At 43.0% G+C, this 16,603-nt stretch overlaps 1 protein-coding gene across 4 annotated transcripts in view; it reads right to left on the reverse strand.

Moving 5' to 3' along the window:
- The window catches only part of LOC118511782 (inositol-pentakisphosphate 2-kinase), a 97,904-nt gene that overhangs the window by 41,640 nt on the left and 39,661 nt on the right, over positions 1 to 16,603 (reverse strand). The window contains exon 1 of one of the 4 annotated variants that reach the window (XM_036055293.1): positions 3,472 to 3,886. The exons of the other annotated variants lie outside the window; for them this stretch is intronic. The gene's annotated coding sequence lies outside the window, so the exon portion shown is untranslated. Of the gene's footprint in view, positions 1 to 3,471; positions 3,887 to 16,603 lie in introns of those variants that run through there. 4 annotated transcript variants of the gene reach the window in all.

Here is a 16,603-nt window from a genome sequence, read left to right on the forward strand (position 1 = left end):
TTGATTTTATATAAAAATGGTCTGACGTATCTGCTGAATGATTTGTATCAAGGGTAGTTGTGCTGTTGGCATTAATTTCATTTGGAGCCTCTATTTTTCTACTAAGAGCGTCTGCTACCACGTTTGTTCTTCCCTGCTTGTATTCGACATTGTATTGGTAATTTTCTAGCTCAAGCCTCCAATTTAGTATTCTATTGTTTTTTAAAGATGTTTTAATAAACGTGAGAGGTTTATGATCGGTAAAAAGTTTGAACTCATTCCCATAAAGATATGGTTTATATTTACGGATTGCCCAAATAATCGCGAGTGCCTCTTTTTCTATAGTAGAATAATTCGTTTCTGCCTTATTCAATGTTCTGCTAGCAAACGCAATTGGCCTCTCGATTTTGTTTTGTACTTGTGAAAGTACTGCTCCTAAAGCAAAGTTACTGGCATCCGTAGTTAGTATGAAAGGTAGATTGAAATCGGGATATGCAAGTATTTGATCTGACGCTATTATTTCTTTTAATTTGATAAAGGAATCAATGTATTCTGGGTCTTTGATATCAATTAACTGCCCTTTTTTAAGATATTTAGTTAATGGTTTTGTAATCTTTGAATAGTCTCTAATAAATCGACGATAATATCCAGATAAACCCAGAAATTGTCGGATTTGTTTTTCGTTTGAGGGCAATGGCCAGTTCAAAATTTTCTTTACTTTATCAGGGTTTGGTTTTATCCCGTCAGGAGAGATTGTATGTCCAAGAAACTCTGTTTCTCTTTTTAAGAACTCGCATTTGTCCAGCTGAATTTTTAAATTAAATTGTGCCAATCGTTCTAATACTGTTGAAACGTTTTCCAGATGGGTTTCCAAACTGTTTCCAACAATTACGATATCGTCTAAGTAAACATAACAAATTTTACCGATAAGCTCTGCTAAAATGTTGTTCATTGTGCGCTGAAATGAAGCTGGTGCATTTTTTAGCCCAAAAGGCATTCTAGTAAATTCGAAATGACCGTAACTTGTGGAAAATGCAGTTTTTTCTTGATGATCGGGATGCATTTCGATCTGGTGGAAACCAGATTTAAGATCCAATATCGTAAAATATTGTGATTTACCCAAGCTATCCAGGATATCTTCAATTTCAGGCATAGGGAATTTATCGCTAATAGTCTTCTCATTTAGTTTCCGAAAATCGATTACAACTCTAACTTTTTGTATTCCTGATGCATCTTTTCTTTTTGGAACAACCCAAATAGGAGATGCGTAAGGACTCTTTGAAGGTTTAATTATGCCCGTTTCTAGCATTTCTTTAATTTGAGCTTCTACGTCTTGTTTGTATACGTGTGGATATCTGTAAGTTTTAGTGTACACCGGGATATCATCTTTTGTATTTATTTTGTGTTTTATTATGGTGGTACTCGTGAGTTTTTCATTATTTTTTAAAAGTACTCGATGATGTTTCAAAATGGTGTTGATAACTTGCTCTTTTTCAAAATTCGATAAATGATCAGTTCTAATTAATTGTTCAATCATACTTTTGTTTGGAATGGTATTAGAATCAAACGGAATGGGCGAAATCGTTTCAAAATTATTTACAGTTATTTTAAGCGTTGTAATTTCTGGAGGGATCTTTTTTGTTGATAACACATTAATGGTGGATTTATTGTTTAGTGAAGAATACATCCCAGGTTCTATTATTGTATCTTGATCAATTCGTTGAAAAGTTGGCACAAACCAATCTCCACTGCGATCAGTTGTTACTGTTATAGTGTGATGAAAATATTTGTCAGCATAATATTTTTTGAATTTGGTTTTTATACCTTGTATAGTGATAGTATTAGTATGGTAATTTATTACAGTATTAGTTTCGGCCATGAACTTTGAGCCTATAAGTCCATCAAAATAATTATGGAAATTGTAAATGAAATACGTTTGTGGTTTTATTTGTTTTCCTAACAATTGGCATGTCGCTTTCTTGCTCGTAGCATGATTTCCAAAAACATTCGATATTGTAGCAGAGCAATTATCCTCACAATTGGAAATAATTCCTGGTTTAAGAATATTTTCATTTGCTCCACTATCAATAAGTAACCGTATAGTTCTGTCCAAAGAGCTGTCGTAAACAGTTATGTATGGCAAAAAATTCAATGATTCTTTCAAGTCAGATTTTCTATCGAAGTGGCCCGTTGAAAATTTTGAATTATTTTCACTGTTATTCGTAGTTTCAGTGTTATTGACCGTTCTATTGTAGCTAGTGTGTTTTGTTCTCATGGAATTGTCAACATCCATTGGTTGCGGATATTGATTATCAGGCTTTTTCAAATAACCCGATTGTGCTCGTGAATAATTACCAAAATTTGGTCTGCTTTGCTGAACCTGCTTATATGGTGAACTGGGAGGTGGTTGACTGTTCATTCTATTGGAATTTACTTCCTGCGATTTAAATTTGCATAGAAAATTGTACGCATCTTCTATGTCCTTTGGGCGAGCTGCTTGAGCATAACCGAAGTATGGTTTTTTCAACCCTGCCACAAAAGCTGCCAAACCATCCTCATCGATGAACTTATTGATCACTGTCCAGTTGTCCCTATAATCTCTTTCTTGCTTTGCAATTGATTTAATATTCTGAATAATTTCTTTAGCCTGTTGGTAATACTTATGTATTGTCATTCCTTCTGTCATTGTGTGTCGCCACAATTGACACTTAAAAGTCGAAAGTTCACGCCTATCTCCAATGGCATCGATTAAAATTATTTTAATTTCATCGAAATCCTTCGGGTTACCAGCAACACAAATTGTGTCTTTTGCCTTTCCTTCGATTTTGTTGCAAACAGCTGTTACGTACACACCATACACTTCACTATTCACTCTGTCTTTGAAAAGGTTCAATGTGCTCTCAGCAGTATCAAGCCATGCGGTCAGTTGCTTTCTGTTACCGTCATAAGTAGGAAGAGATTTGATCGGATCGGGGATCCTATAAAAATCTTCAACCTTGCATGTAGTGGTAGGTTCCACGTGGTTCACTTGATGAGCCTGAGCACAAATTTGTTCCTGAGTGCATTTAATAGATTGTTCCTGAATATTAAGTCTCTCATTAATTTGAGATAGACCTAAAGTTAACTGCTTAAGTTGTTCAACAATTTGATTTTCCATCGTTACGGATTTTATGGAACTGTTAGAATCTGTTTCTGTGTCCGAATCTGACCTAACACTAGGTGAACGCCAGCTAACGTGTTGGTCAAAATGTTCTCTTTCTCTTTCGATCTCTCTCGGCATCTATTATCACGAGTGATAATACTAATGCCAATGTCCGCTCAGCCTATCTAGTAGTACTGGTTGGATGTGTGTGTGGAGAAGACTCGATGAATTGTCTCGCACCACGTGTTTATAACGAAAATAACTACAATTATAAACACTTTTTGCAATTATCGACCTATCTTGTAGTATCGAGTATGCGTTAGTAAAACTAATAAAAAAGTTTTACTTACGTGTGGTGCAGGTTATGCCGGGGGGTCCTCGAACCAAACAACGGATTCAATCCTTTAGCTGCCGGTGCAAATTGCGGGAACCACTTTAGAAAGGATTATTAATCCAATTCTATTCCACTGTTTTTAAGCACTTCCTGAACTGTCTACAGCGCCAATTATAATTTATTGATAAGCCTAACCTACAACTACATCTAAACTAACTAAACCTAACGTTAAAAAACCCTAATTTTATAATAGCTCTAAGTATCGCAATCTAGATGTTCACTGTTTGGCGTTCCGAGAGAGAAGAACGTGCAGCTTTACTCGCTTCGAACGCGTACCTTCAACTCTATCACTCTAACTCTGCTGGTCTTATACCAGTTATACCAGCAGCAACGCTATACGTTAAGTGCGCGTGATTATACCACATAATTATATGATGGCAATGTATCCCACGTGTTGGTGGTGGTACACCACCGGACCCCATCATATCTCAGCATTTCATGCCTTTGTTTGGAGCACTCTCGCAGCGCCAACCATGTGGCGGTCTTGTGGTTTCTGTTTTGGTTATGGTTTGCTTTTGTTTCAACTTGAGGGTTGGGTTGGAAGATGCTGACTGGTGGTGATAACTCGTAGAGCGAGTGTACGCCAAACTGATTTCGAACGCTCTCAGTTTATTTGGATGCCACTTGTAGAATAAATGTCATCACAAACGAAGGGCACATGATGACACGTGATCATGGCACTGACACTTGCCACTGATCCTCACACGGACGATCAGCTAACTACGACGCTTACCTCTTGAGCCTGATAAGCTTTTCTAATACAGTAATTTTTAGCAGATGCGTCAACGCCTTCACAACATTTCTAAGGTAGTCTGACACACCTCAGCTGGGTTTCTGTACTACCTGTGTGACGGACTTAATGATCGTCCGATGCTATTCTAATGACACGAGCAACTGACACCTGGCTAGACTGATTCATTAGCTAATATTCAGGCGGTAGAACCACACTTGTGGCGTCAGAAATTCTTCTGAGCATCTTTACCTCGAGCTCGCGATTGCTTTGGGCAGGCTGTCTATATCATAAAATACTAAGCAAATGCTTAGGTTTAGAAAGAATTGGCGAAGGTGACCGCCAAAGTTTCTATCTTCGGGCCTCAAATAAGCCTGTCGATCGCGAGTCATAGAGTATGATTTTTATCAGTCGTTTGATCGTCTATTTCTGATCTGATTCCTTAACGCATAGGATGAATTGATCTCGTTCCTTCCCTTCAAGTTGCCACAGTCTAACTCAACTCGAGTAGTTACAAGGCATTAGCGTACGAGAAGACGAGACAATTTGCTACAACTATCAAACCCATTACCATATAATGAGATATTTCCAGTTTTGTAAAGTTTTTTTTTTTCATTTCTTGCATGTAAAAACCTCCTCACAACACTATAACAACGGCCATACATGTCTATTCATTACGTATCGAGTACGCTGTCCGCTAATTAACACTTCTCCCTACACCATCAGACAAATCATAGCCCTCGGGATGCATTTGCACTGCAAACGAGGATTTACCAGAGTGTATTGACCATGTATCAATTGTTCTCGAGCGCGGCCCAACGTGTCTCGCACTCCACCTGCCGATGATTGCTCTATCCGTGTGCTCAACAATTAAATGAAATTATTCCATCACCACTCATCGCCCGAACGAGATCAGCGTCATGCGACGTCAGCGGGGACAGAATGTAATGTGTCATGATTGCTAGCCAAACGCGATGTGTGCTGCTGCACTGCATGTTGAATAATAGTTGTCCTATTAAGGATGCATGGAGATGTGAACGGCGGTGATCCGTAAAGCACCGACTTAAGGCTGCAACTAGGGATCACCTTCACACAGTGATCTTTTCGATCGCAAAGCGCAAAAGGATGCTTTTTGGTGTACACAACGTTACTATCAACCATCCTCAGGCTCGGCCGATTGACTGGACTGCAAAAGGCCCCGCAAAACAGCACCAGCAAGTTATTGTTTGCGTAAACTTTACCAGCCTAGTGACGTGATTAACGGACATGATGCTTATGCAATGCGAAGCGCCGCATCGACATGGAATGAAATACTAAAGATCTTCTTTAAAAAGGGCACTTTGTTAATCTCTTCATCAGTGGGGCCCCGTAAAGAGGCTCCACTGTAATACCACGCCCGAGCAAAGCGAACTGTATTGCTTATCATTTGATTGAGTGGCCTTTTCGTTAAATGCTTCATCTAGCAGCAAACTGAAAACCCCCACCAGCAGCGTTGACCCGCGTACAGTACGCTGTTAACTGCGCATTAACAGAGCGCCTGGTGAGGTGTGGTGCGGGTTGTGCTGATGGTGATGCAAAATTGTTTTAAATTACAAACCGGTGTCATTCGTTTACGTCTCGCAGCGGTTCACGAAACGAAACGTGGAGCCCGCGACTGGCTGGAGCGATAGACCGGAAACCTCACGCGTCACTCTCATATCTCGTCTACGTCAGGGCACAAAGCAGATTGCAATCTAATTACGGCCCGAAAGTGGTGGTGGCCGCCGCGTGTGTGTGTGTGGTGTGGGGCACTACCCACCAACCCACCAGGTGTAAAAACCCTAGCAACGGTGAAAAATCCCACCGTTTCATCTAAACCCACTTCCGAACTGACTGGGCGCGTTCAAGCGTTATCATGACGTACGACATACGCGGTGAGATTACGCTTCAACATATACCTGGACTGAACCTGCATTTAAAGATACAACAGGCGACGACAGTTCGACAGGGAAGTTGGTACATTTAATTGCGAATGGAAATTAAATCGTTTTCCCCGACGGTCGAGCTTCGTGGCCACATATGGCAATCCAAAAAAAGTGGATCCTTATCACAAACGGCAACCATAGCAAGCAATGCAGCAGCAAGTCAAGTAAAAAACACACTCACATCGCCAGCTGGTTGATATGCATGTTTACTCAATGAAAGCTGTTATCGTACCCCTGGCCCTGCATTTCTTAATCACTCAATGAAAACACAAACAAAGAAATCAATCGGACAAAAAACACAACACCCGGTGGAACGCAAAGCAAACAGACCTGCCTGAAGTAAGGCACTCATTACAATTAAAAATAAACACATGTCAAACAGGGGTATGTCGATGGGAAACGGGGTTACAAAGCTAATCAAGATAAGCAGATAAAGCAAATCTATTAGGTTGATTCATTTCACCAGAAGCGTATCGAACATTCTGATCCGGTTTTTTTTTACGAGCACGATAAGAGCCGATTGCGATATTAAAATTAAATGCAAGATTATATCTTACCGGCCCTGCTATCGAGCCCTGGATACGAAAGTCGCGCACAGCAACTGCGCGCTTATCCAGAGCCGATGTCACCGAGGGTTCTACGCATTATTCAGGACACTTTGGACTCATTTCGTGGAGTCGAGTGATACGTGCGAGGTCGTGATGCAAGGGACATGTCCACCAGAAATCCCTGCCCTGGACAGATTGACTGGTCTTGGATGGCGTAGTGTCAATCCGCTCAGTGACATTCTTCGCCGTGACAGTGAGTCCCGGTTCTGTTGATGGCCTCGCGTCCGGGAAAACAACCACCGAGTGAGTGTACCGTCAGCCAACCTAATTACACTCCCCGTAAGTACGGTAAAAATCGGTACACTAACGAACCGTTGAGCGTTTGCCACCCAGCGACAAACCGGGGCCGGGTATCGTTGATCCACAGCAACGTCTCTGTCGCTCCGTTTAGCTCTCGATTCGATTGTATGTCCCCGTGGTAGATGACGATGATTTCCAAACCCTTACATACACAGACAGGGTGAAAGAGCCACTCGCAGCCAGCAGTGGAGCATTCGAACGGGTTGAGTGGGACAACAAAAAAAAAAACGCCAAGCAGAACACACAACAACCAGCCCCCCAGACACTGGGCTAGGCGCAAGTTCCGTTCACCAGAAGAACAGTTAAAACAGGCCCACCAGTTCTTGTGTTTGGCGAGCGAGAGCCAAGACACTGCCTTTACCGAGGGGGCGCAATTACCCCCCCACACACAGCAATCTCCCGGCGCTGCGCCGTGGTTCGCCGTCGCCTGTTTCGTCTAGCAGCGAAATGTCAAACAATGGACCGAAAGCAGTCGGTGAGTGACTGGGCTGCTGCTCCCATTATGGGTGGTTCGCGATGCAGTTGAAGAAAATGGTTGACTGCTGTTCCGACCTCCTCCCTCATCCAGTTTCTCTCCCTCTCTGTGTATGTTTGTCTGGTGCACGTTTTGTTCGCCGACTGGTTTTGTTTCTCCACCACGCCACGGCAATCAACGCGTCAAATGCGAGGTCTCTTGCGAAAATAAAAACTTCGAACGGAGCCGCTGCCGCCGGATCGCCTTGGACCATTTCGCTCGCAAAAAGGTTCAACCGGATGACTCGCCCTCAAACAAGCAGCCAAAGCAGTAGCCTGTAGGCCTGGGCACCGATCCACATGGCGGGGGGGGGGGGGGGAAGCTCTTGAGCTCTTGGGGTGGTTTTGTACACAGTCGTTCCTTACGATAAGCATTTATAATTAGTTGAGCTACAATCACAGACTGTGGAATGCTAGAATTTTAATATGGATTTTGTTCCAGCCAAAATGGGCTCCTTACAATCGAATTACTGCACAGCTTAGCAAAGGGCAAGCAGCTTTCACTTGGCGACTTCATTTGCATACCGAAGGCATACAGTAGCTCACAGCTAGAGTTGACAACCTTGAAGGGTAACCGATACGTGAGTTTCAATGTTTTAAAAATTGGTAAAGGTAACAAGTGGTATAATTCTGTGTAAGGAAAGCATACAAAAAATAAGCAAACCGGATCGTGAATAGTCAGCAACATGCACCAACTTCAACTTGCTCTGATGGTGGGATTTGGCCATCTAACTAAAATAAGTGTTCAAAGCTTGTGTCCAGTATTCGCTTCAGAAATTATATTTTCGTCGATTAACTGTAGTAATTGCAAAAACTAATAATTTCTTCATTCATTTATTATTTAAATCTTATTTTATATACATGTACAGCTATGCATTTTCTATACGCTTCTATAAGGCCACGAACTAAGCTTTACATCCCCTTCACGGTCGCTGGAGCTTAGCTCCAGGAAACGTTTGAGTAACGATCGGTTGATCAACACATTGCAAAATGCTGCCTGTATGAATCGGTTTCGTGACCGATAAATTGTGCTTTTCCATTCCAAAGCCTCGCCGATTTGTAGCTTCTCGTCCACGAGTTCAAACATCGCCGATGTGTTCTTTAATGGCCAACCGAGCCGAGCGGATTGGAAACCAGCGCACTCGATCGAGAACCCGTGAAAGTAGTGTATGTTGGAGAGCCAAAGCGAAACTCCTACTTGTCTGCGCTGTTGAATCAAACTCGATTCTACTGCAGAGCTGATGGATGCAACACGGCTGATATAGAGAGCGGGAACAGATAGGGCGACAGAAAGCAAACCTCAATTTCACCGAACAGATTTCGATCGAAATATGTAACTGGGACGGTGCAGTACACACACGCCATACCATCGGTACGGTACCATCGTGCCGTGCTCCAGAAAATGCTTCTCCGAAGCTGGAGCTCGATCGAATCGAGAAGAAACGGACCCGGCACATTTTTCCTGCTGCGTGTCATTCGATTCCTCCTACAAACGATCGTGCCTTTGGGGAGTTGGCGATGTTCTCGTTCCTCAAGCAAGACGACCACGACGATCATCTTTGTGCACCCGCCGCGTAAAGGTTATCGAGTGGGGAAACCTCAGCGAAGCAGGGCTGCCCCGCCAACAAAGCCGAGCTTTTATAAATTCATTTTCTTTTCTAGGACAGCAAAATGAGCCCTTTTTTTCTCGCGTCGCGATCAACCTTATACAGCATCAGCGTTCCAGGTCGTTCCCCGACCAGGGTTGGTTTCCTGGGTCTGATGCACCAACCGATCGGTCACACAGACCCGGAGCGCGCACACGATCGTCCCTCCTGTTCGATCGAGCCGAAACAAAGAAGGCAAACCATTATCGCTGCAAAGGTGGGCGAGGAAAAAGGCTTAAACGTTCGGAGCGAGGTTTTTTTTTGTTTTCAGTCGGGAAAGGTAAAAAGTGACAGATGGTCGAGTTGGAAAGGCTCACGCGCAGAGGGCTATCAAAGCGAGAAGGGCCCTTGAAACATAAATACAGTATGCGGGGGTTAAGCTATGTGGGCTGGAATCGATCGGTTTCGGTGCTGCTTATGCTGCTTCTTATGCTTCAAGAGAACAAACCTCTGGCTTTATGTGAAGAACACTATTCTCAAGATTGCCTGCCTGCCTGCCTGCCTGATGGTGGTACATAAATGTGAGAGCTCGTTCCCTTTGCTTGGTTCGTTCGAAGCGCAGCATATACACGACACGAATGGATATCGGCCATCCTCACGAAGAGCCGGGCCTAGCTAGCTCGCCCATCATCCCTTCTGGGTAGAGCGCGAGCTCTGTGTGTGTGTGTGTGGCTGTGGTTGCAACGGATTGGATTTTTTCGTAGAACCATTCGAAACTCTACACCGTCGGTGCCGCGTCGTTCGTTAGCGTGTCCTCGATTGTATGCATCGCTTTCGTTGGCCTTTTTTGACCTAAGTTGCCTCTTCAATCACTCGCCGGCATCACGTTCGGTTGGAACTAGGAATTAACAGCGAACCGAACCACCACCGAAAGAAAACAAGTGGAACAGACAGACAGACAGACCGAGCAGAACTTCAACCTGAACCGAAAAATGCACCGCTGCCACGGGCTGGCACAGCCCGTGTTGGGTCGAGCATTAAATTATATGCACCAAGCACAGACACACACACCCGTTCCCCGTACGGAAAGCAACCGAAAAAACAAACGGGCATAAATACACTGTCTGGTCTGTTTTGGTTTCCTTTCCGTTTTTTTTTTTTGGTTGTTGTTTAATTCTACATCGCTCGAGCTTCTTCGAAAGGGCTCTACACATGCACAAATGTAAATATATGTGTAACGAAGGCCCTAGCGCTTGCTAGGGTGGCTCGGAGCGCTATCTCAAGTGGCTCTTGGTTCGGTAGCATTACGATGGATGATCATCCATGATGTTGTTGTGTAGTGGGCTGGCTGGCTGGTTTGGGAAGGTGCACCATTGTAGCAACAGCCTCTCGAAGTGCATTAGCCAACAGTACGGGACAGTCACTTCGCCAGCCGTGACCTAGAGCAAATGTCTTTTCTAAGTAAATATTGATAGAAAAGGAGCTGGGCAACACATATCGGGAAAGGAGGACACGGCTTTGGGTGATGGGTAGCGTAGTAGAAACGCGATAATGCGCTTGGTTTGTACAACGCGAGTCAGTAAGCAATGGTAATTTGGAATGTTAAGGGTTGTAGCATAACTTCAGCATTAATATCGTGTTCTAAGCATAAAAGATGGGTGAAGTGTTGCTTCAAAGACTTTAAACCTCTAGGTAAATTTTGAAACTTTGGAGCGTCCTTATCTAAATACAGGATGGGTAGCAATAACTGAGGAGTATACAATGTTATCAATTTTTGTATCAAATTACTTGTAAAGCAAATAACTAACAGGTTAAATTGCGATACCACAGTTAAATTATTGGTAGGCGTTGTTGTATTAAGGGCTTATGAATGCAATGTTCAAAAGTTATATTTTCCGTTCAGCTAATCGGACAAGTAATCTCAAGCAGTGGGGTATTTCTATGATGGCTTTAGTTAACCGAAACTAAAATCAGTCAAACTTATGAGCAAACCTCCAACTCTTAACTCACCGCGAAGCAGTTGAGAGAGCACAGATGATCTTGGCGTTCACTAACTAAGGCGTTCAAATTTTTCATCATACACATCACAAACTCCCAACCAATTTGAATATAATAACTATCCCAAAGGAATGACGAAGTTTTCCCAAAGCCCAATTTTCAGTTTTGTACAAAGCAATTAGAGATTCAGTTAGAGACTAGTTTTGATCGCCAGGTATCATGGAGAACTAACAATATTTCATCCATCAATCGTTATATAGAGAACTCATACAGAGATACTGAATATAAATCACCAAAGCCCCTAGTACTTAATCAGGTTTTTATGGGATATGGGGATCTTACAATAATTCTTAACCTTAAACTTAAAATAATTGATAAATAGAAATTCAAATGTTGCTCTTGAATCATGCTACACTTAAGAATTGACAGAATATGTATATAATGCTACAAAATATAACCTAAATTCATGAAATTGGTGAACTTTTATGAAACTTTTTAATAGAGCTTAATATAATAGAAATAGAAGTAAAAAAGAGTGGAAAAGAAATACATTGCAACTAGAAGGGATAGAACAGATAAATAGTAAAACAGACATTAAATAGGAAGCTTTCACTACTTTTAACTGTAATTTGTGCTTCAAAGCCCATTTAACTACTTCTTGAACATCGTTTTCTGGCGCAACGCCTTGAAATCCTACAATTTCTCCGCACTATTCCGGCAACTATGCTTCGCCTTGAATTACGATAAAAATCGATAACGAATAGGCGCACCCGATCTTCCTTACGGCTGCAACTGTAAAGTTTACCATATGCCCACTGAAATGCAACTGCACCACACACACGCACACGGCTCGGATGTGAATGTGCGTGTAAGCCAGACCATGGAGAGTTGTATGCCGACAGCCGATTAAAATCTTCTCCGCCCAACATAAAAACCAAAACAAAAAAGGCATCTCATTACACACACACACATACATACGGGCCCCCCCCCCCAACCACAGCAGCATTGGAAAGGTAGCAGCTGCAAAGGAAACGATTATATTTTCCGGTTCTCCTTTTATTTACGTCTGCTTCCTTTGCCTGTTCTTCATTCATTCGAACCGATCCAACTGGCTCCGGTTGTGGCAACAGCGCGCACAGCAACATGGCGGCCAGGCAGTTCGTGGACCGATGTATGCCCGATGCTATCGTTTATGTATGTGTGGTTATGCTCTAGCATTTCAACGCATTAATGTGTCAGGTTTTTCGTTTTTACGTTTCGTTATTCCCCGTCCGTCACCGGGAATCGCTTTGATCTTGCCATGGTGTGGTGCATTCTATGTGGCCCAATGTTGTTTTGTTTTTCCGATTCGTTTAATGTGTTAGGTCTGATTTTCTTCATCATATGTTCAGGTTTGTTGGTGCTGTAGAATCATGGCGCTTCCTGCAACGCTACCGGTGCATAACAGCTAAGATGCATGTCAGATGGTTAAAATAAAAAATGGTTTACGTAAGTAATGTAGGTTTGTGGTTATAAATGCTTTCACCTGCAAAGACACTTAGTCATGTTATTATTTCACTTTCAAAATACAATTATTACACATCTCCGTTACAGTCAGTACATAGAGACTGTAGAACTTTACTTTTCTAAAGCCAGTACATAATTTTCCCCATTAACTTGTACAATTTCTACATTCTATCCCGTCCTCTATATTATCGGACCCGTCCGTAGAACGTGCACACATCCCGCGCTAACGATCCGCGATTATCACTGATCGTGCGACATAACAATGTATAGGGGAAGGATGGCGATAGATTCGATAAGCACATGCGGCCCAGGCATGCAACCGAGCAAATCGGCAAACTACTACTCCCATCCCGTCCGCGAGCTCCCATCCCATCACTGCGCTCCATCCTCCAACAGCATGGGTCACGTTCTCGTCCCGTATGTCGCACTGGTAGGACAGATTATTTACTTGTACCGCATAGCATTGTTTGGTGTTGTTTTCTGTTTTTTTTTTGCCGCTCCTCCTACACCGATACACGACAGCACTACGATTATCGCGCTGTAATCGGTTAGCAAGCTGAGTGGAGCTGATCCAGACGTGGATTTGTCGATTTACGTAAAGAACTTGTAACTATTGATGTCCAGTTTTGCGCACACTGCTTCAATGTGATTAATAAACATTTTTGTACAATGAAACAAACTATTTTGGGTTTCATTTTGTAGGTCACGCGTGTGTCTGTTGTAGTAGAATAATGAAGCCACACAAGTTCGATAAGTTAACAAAATGGCGTAGCTCTGTTAAGGCACGTACACGCTTTCACCAATCTATTTTAGTGTACTATTTCTTTTTTAACCTCATCTATTAAGACAGCACGTGCGAGCGAGTGAGCAGGTTCTTAAGGTTTCTTCGGTCACAGTGTGAGCGTTAAAATTAACAGTGTTTACTCGAAATCTCTTGGCCTGCAGCAGAAGTCCTCGATACCTCGATCACATTCCGGTGCCATCGTTTGCCAATCCAATGTTTATTACCGGCTTATTTGGAGCGTTTATGCCTGCTCTGCCTATGTAAGCGGCCTAAAAAGGTTTTACTTGCTGAGACGTCCGGTACCATTCTCATGACGTGACTAATCCACCTGAGCCTAGTGTCTTAAAGTCTTATAGTCGCTATACAGTATCTGGAGGGTTCCGCCAGTTTTGGACCGAGTCTATGGAGACCATGGGGTCTAGAAGTTATGTGGGACTTGCTCGATCTTTGGGCAGGCTTCTGCTACCTAGGAAAACCTCATATCATTGTGATGCCTTCGTCATTAGCATATGCCAGGATTGACTTATCAAAGACAGTCCTCGAAGTTTCCAACTCCAAGTCTCGGATTGGTTCTCACTAGCGTCAGGTTGAAGAGGAAGGAAGCAATTCTAGTTAAGAGCACTTAAAGATATTCAGCCATTATCTGCTGAGCTTCAACAGAAGTCAGCACGTTCATCTCTCATTTAAAACATCTGATCCGTTGATTGACAATCAGTTACAATTTTCAACTATCAGGGATTTCCAATTGCATGAACAAAAAAACGTTAAACTGTTAAATTAATGCAGAAAGTGCAATAAAATCGAATAAAACTACACCTCATACTGAAGTTCACAACGAAATGCTCGTATCGTACCAAACTCGTACGGCGCAAAACCAGGCTCATGAAATGCATTAAATATTATGCAACGCGCGCTCTCTGTGTAGCTTTCTCTACTTACTACTCCCGACCGTTGCCTTTTTATCCCCATATAGGCCGTAAATCTGCGGTAAAGCTTTCCATGTCAACGTCCCTTTGGAAAGCTGACCGCATTGCACTGGCAGGAAGGTCTGAATCCGACACCTACTACCTACGGCTCCTCGTCGCAGGAAATCCCTTTCGCTCACCGTTTCGGTTTCCGTTTCCGATCCTTTCGTGGCATGGCGTTTGGTGCAGTGTTTGAGAAGCTGAATAATTTCACTTTCCATGCGCCAACAAACGAACAGACCGAGCCACAACAGCATCATTGCAAATGGGATCGTTAGCCAGCCAGCCAGTCTGTCTCTCTTATCGACCATCTGGCCATCAGCAGTGTGGTGTTGTGGGGTGCGCAAGCAATCGCGCACCCACCGCAATCAACTTAATTTATCGAAAACGGTCTGTCTAACCAATCGGCGATCGCTCCTCTCCGGGTCTTTCCTTCACTGTACGCGAAGCACTATTTTCTTCTTTTGGGAAGCCACGAAAAGGCCGGGCTCTCTTTGCGAGCCCCGCGCATACACAACCAAACACACGATCGGTTGGCGAATTAGGAGTCGATTGCAATTGGCGGTGCAAAATTGGCCACTCATTACCACCCCAACGGTGGGTGCACCGGGGTGCGATGGCAAACCGGGTCAGGCCACTGTACGTGTGTGAGTGAGCGGTTCTGCAGTCGGGCCGCTTTTCCACCGAAAGTACACTCTCGCTTCCCGGAGAGATAATACCCGGCACCAGTTTCTAGCCGCGTGCACAATTTGGGTCTGCTCTTTTCCCTAATCTCACCGGTGGCCACCGGCAGCGTAATTGCAGGTTACGAAACTACAACTCAGGGCACGAAATTTTTGCAGCTGTGGCCAGGTTCGAATGCATTCGAATGCTGAGTTGTCGTTTGGTGGGTCGAGGGGTCTTGGTCTAGTAGGTTTTGATTTTAACTGAAATCAGTTGTGGCTCACTGGAGACATTGGTCCTAAAGAATTTATTGAAAAATAGACTAACTTAAAATGGCTTAAGACCAAAAACTGCTACAGATATCGCAATGCAATTTAGCTTCAATCTACAAAAATATTACTTCAATTTTAGAGCCTTAACGATCAGTCGATCTACAGCCTTAACTACATAATGATTGGTTAAGGTCGTCTTAGATAGAGAGATCGAAGAGGCGACATTTGCTATTTCTCAATTATTGTCTAAGAACATCTTCGATTTTATTCATTGAGGATTTTCACCTCCGTTTAGAAGGATCCTCTGCATCAATTTTTCATTGCGATGGATGTCTTACCACTCCAAGCGATGAACCTTCGATTTTCCTCAGGAATTTCTACTGTCATTTGAGGTCACAACCTTAATCAGTCTCCTATTAGATGCCTTTCGAAGTAGTTTCATAATGTTGTGAGGATATCAGGACTCACTATTTGCAATTTCTTTACACAGAGATAGGATTCACTAGTCCGACAAATCTTCAGTTACAGTTCGTCGATTATTTTACCCATAACAACAGAAAGATATTGAATATCTGTGTCAAGTTTTGCCCATACATTTAAGACTTGATAGAAAACACATTGGACAGTTGGGTAGATCGTCAAAATCATTTTTCCACGATAGTTTATCAAATAAATCAAACTCATCTCATCTCACGCTCTCATCGATCTAGTTATACAAGTCCCTTTTTTTTACATCCCACCCCAATCAACCATTAGCTCGTTGCATTTAATTGATAAGAAACCATTAAATACTACATCTGCCGTCACATCGAACCCTTCCCAGCCAACCAACCCGTCGACGATTGCAAACAAAACGGCGAAAGGAAAATGTTTACACACACTCACAACTCGAACCATCGGTCACTGAACCGCTCTGGTACGCGCACACTGTGGCTTTCCTCTATCTAATCTAACTGCAGCACAGTTCTTTTTGTACTTTCAAAAACGGAATCAATCGGCTGCACAACAGCAAATCAAACACCCTGCACTGCACACTGTCGATCCATTTTCATCCAAACCATCGCGGCCTACAGTACAACTCCCGCGATCGTTAGTTAGCCATTTGGCTGCTGCTGCTGCTGCTGCTGCTGTGGCGTTTTCTCTCGCTCGTCTCTAATCTCAAAACGTATCACCCAATGTCCTCAATAAGCACACAGTTC

The sequence above is a fragment of the Anopheles stephensi genome, chromosome 3 (genome assembly GCF_013141755.1).
Source record: "Anopheles stephensi strain Indian chromosome 3, UCI_ANSTEP_V1.0, whole genome shotgun sequence".
Classification (NCBI taxonomy): Eukaryota; Metazoa; Arthropoda; class Insecta; order Diptera; family Culicidae; genus Anopheles; species Anopheles stephensi.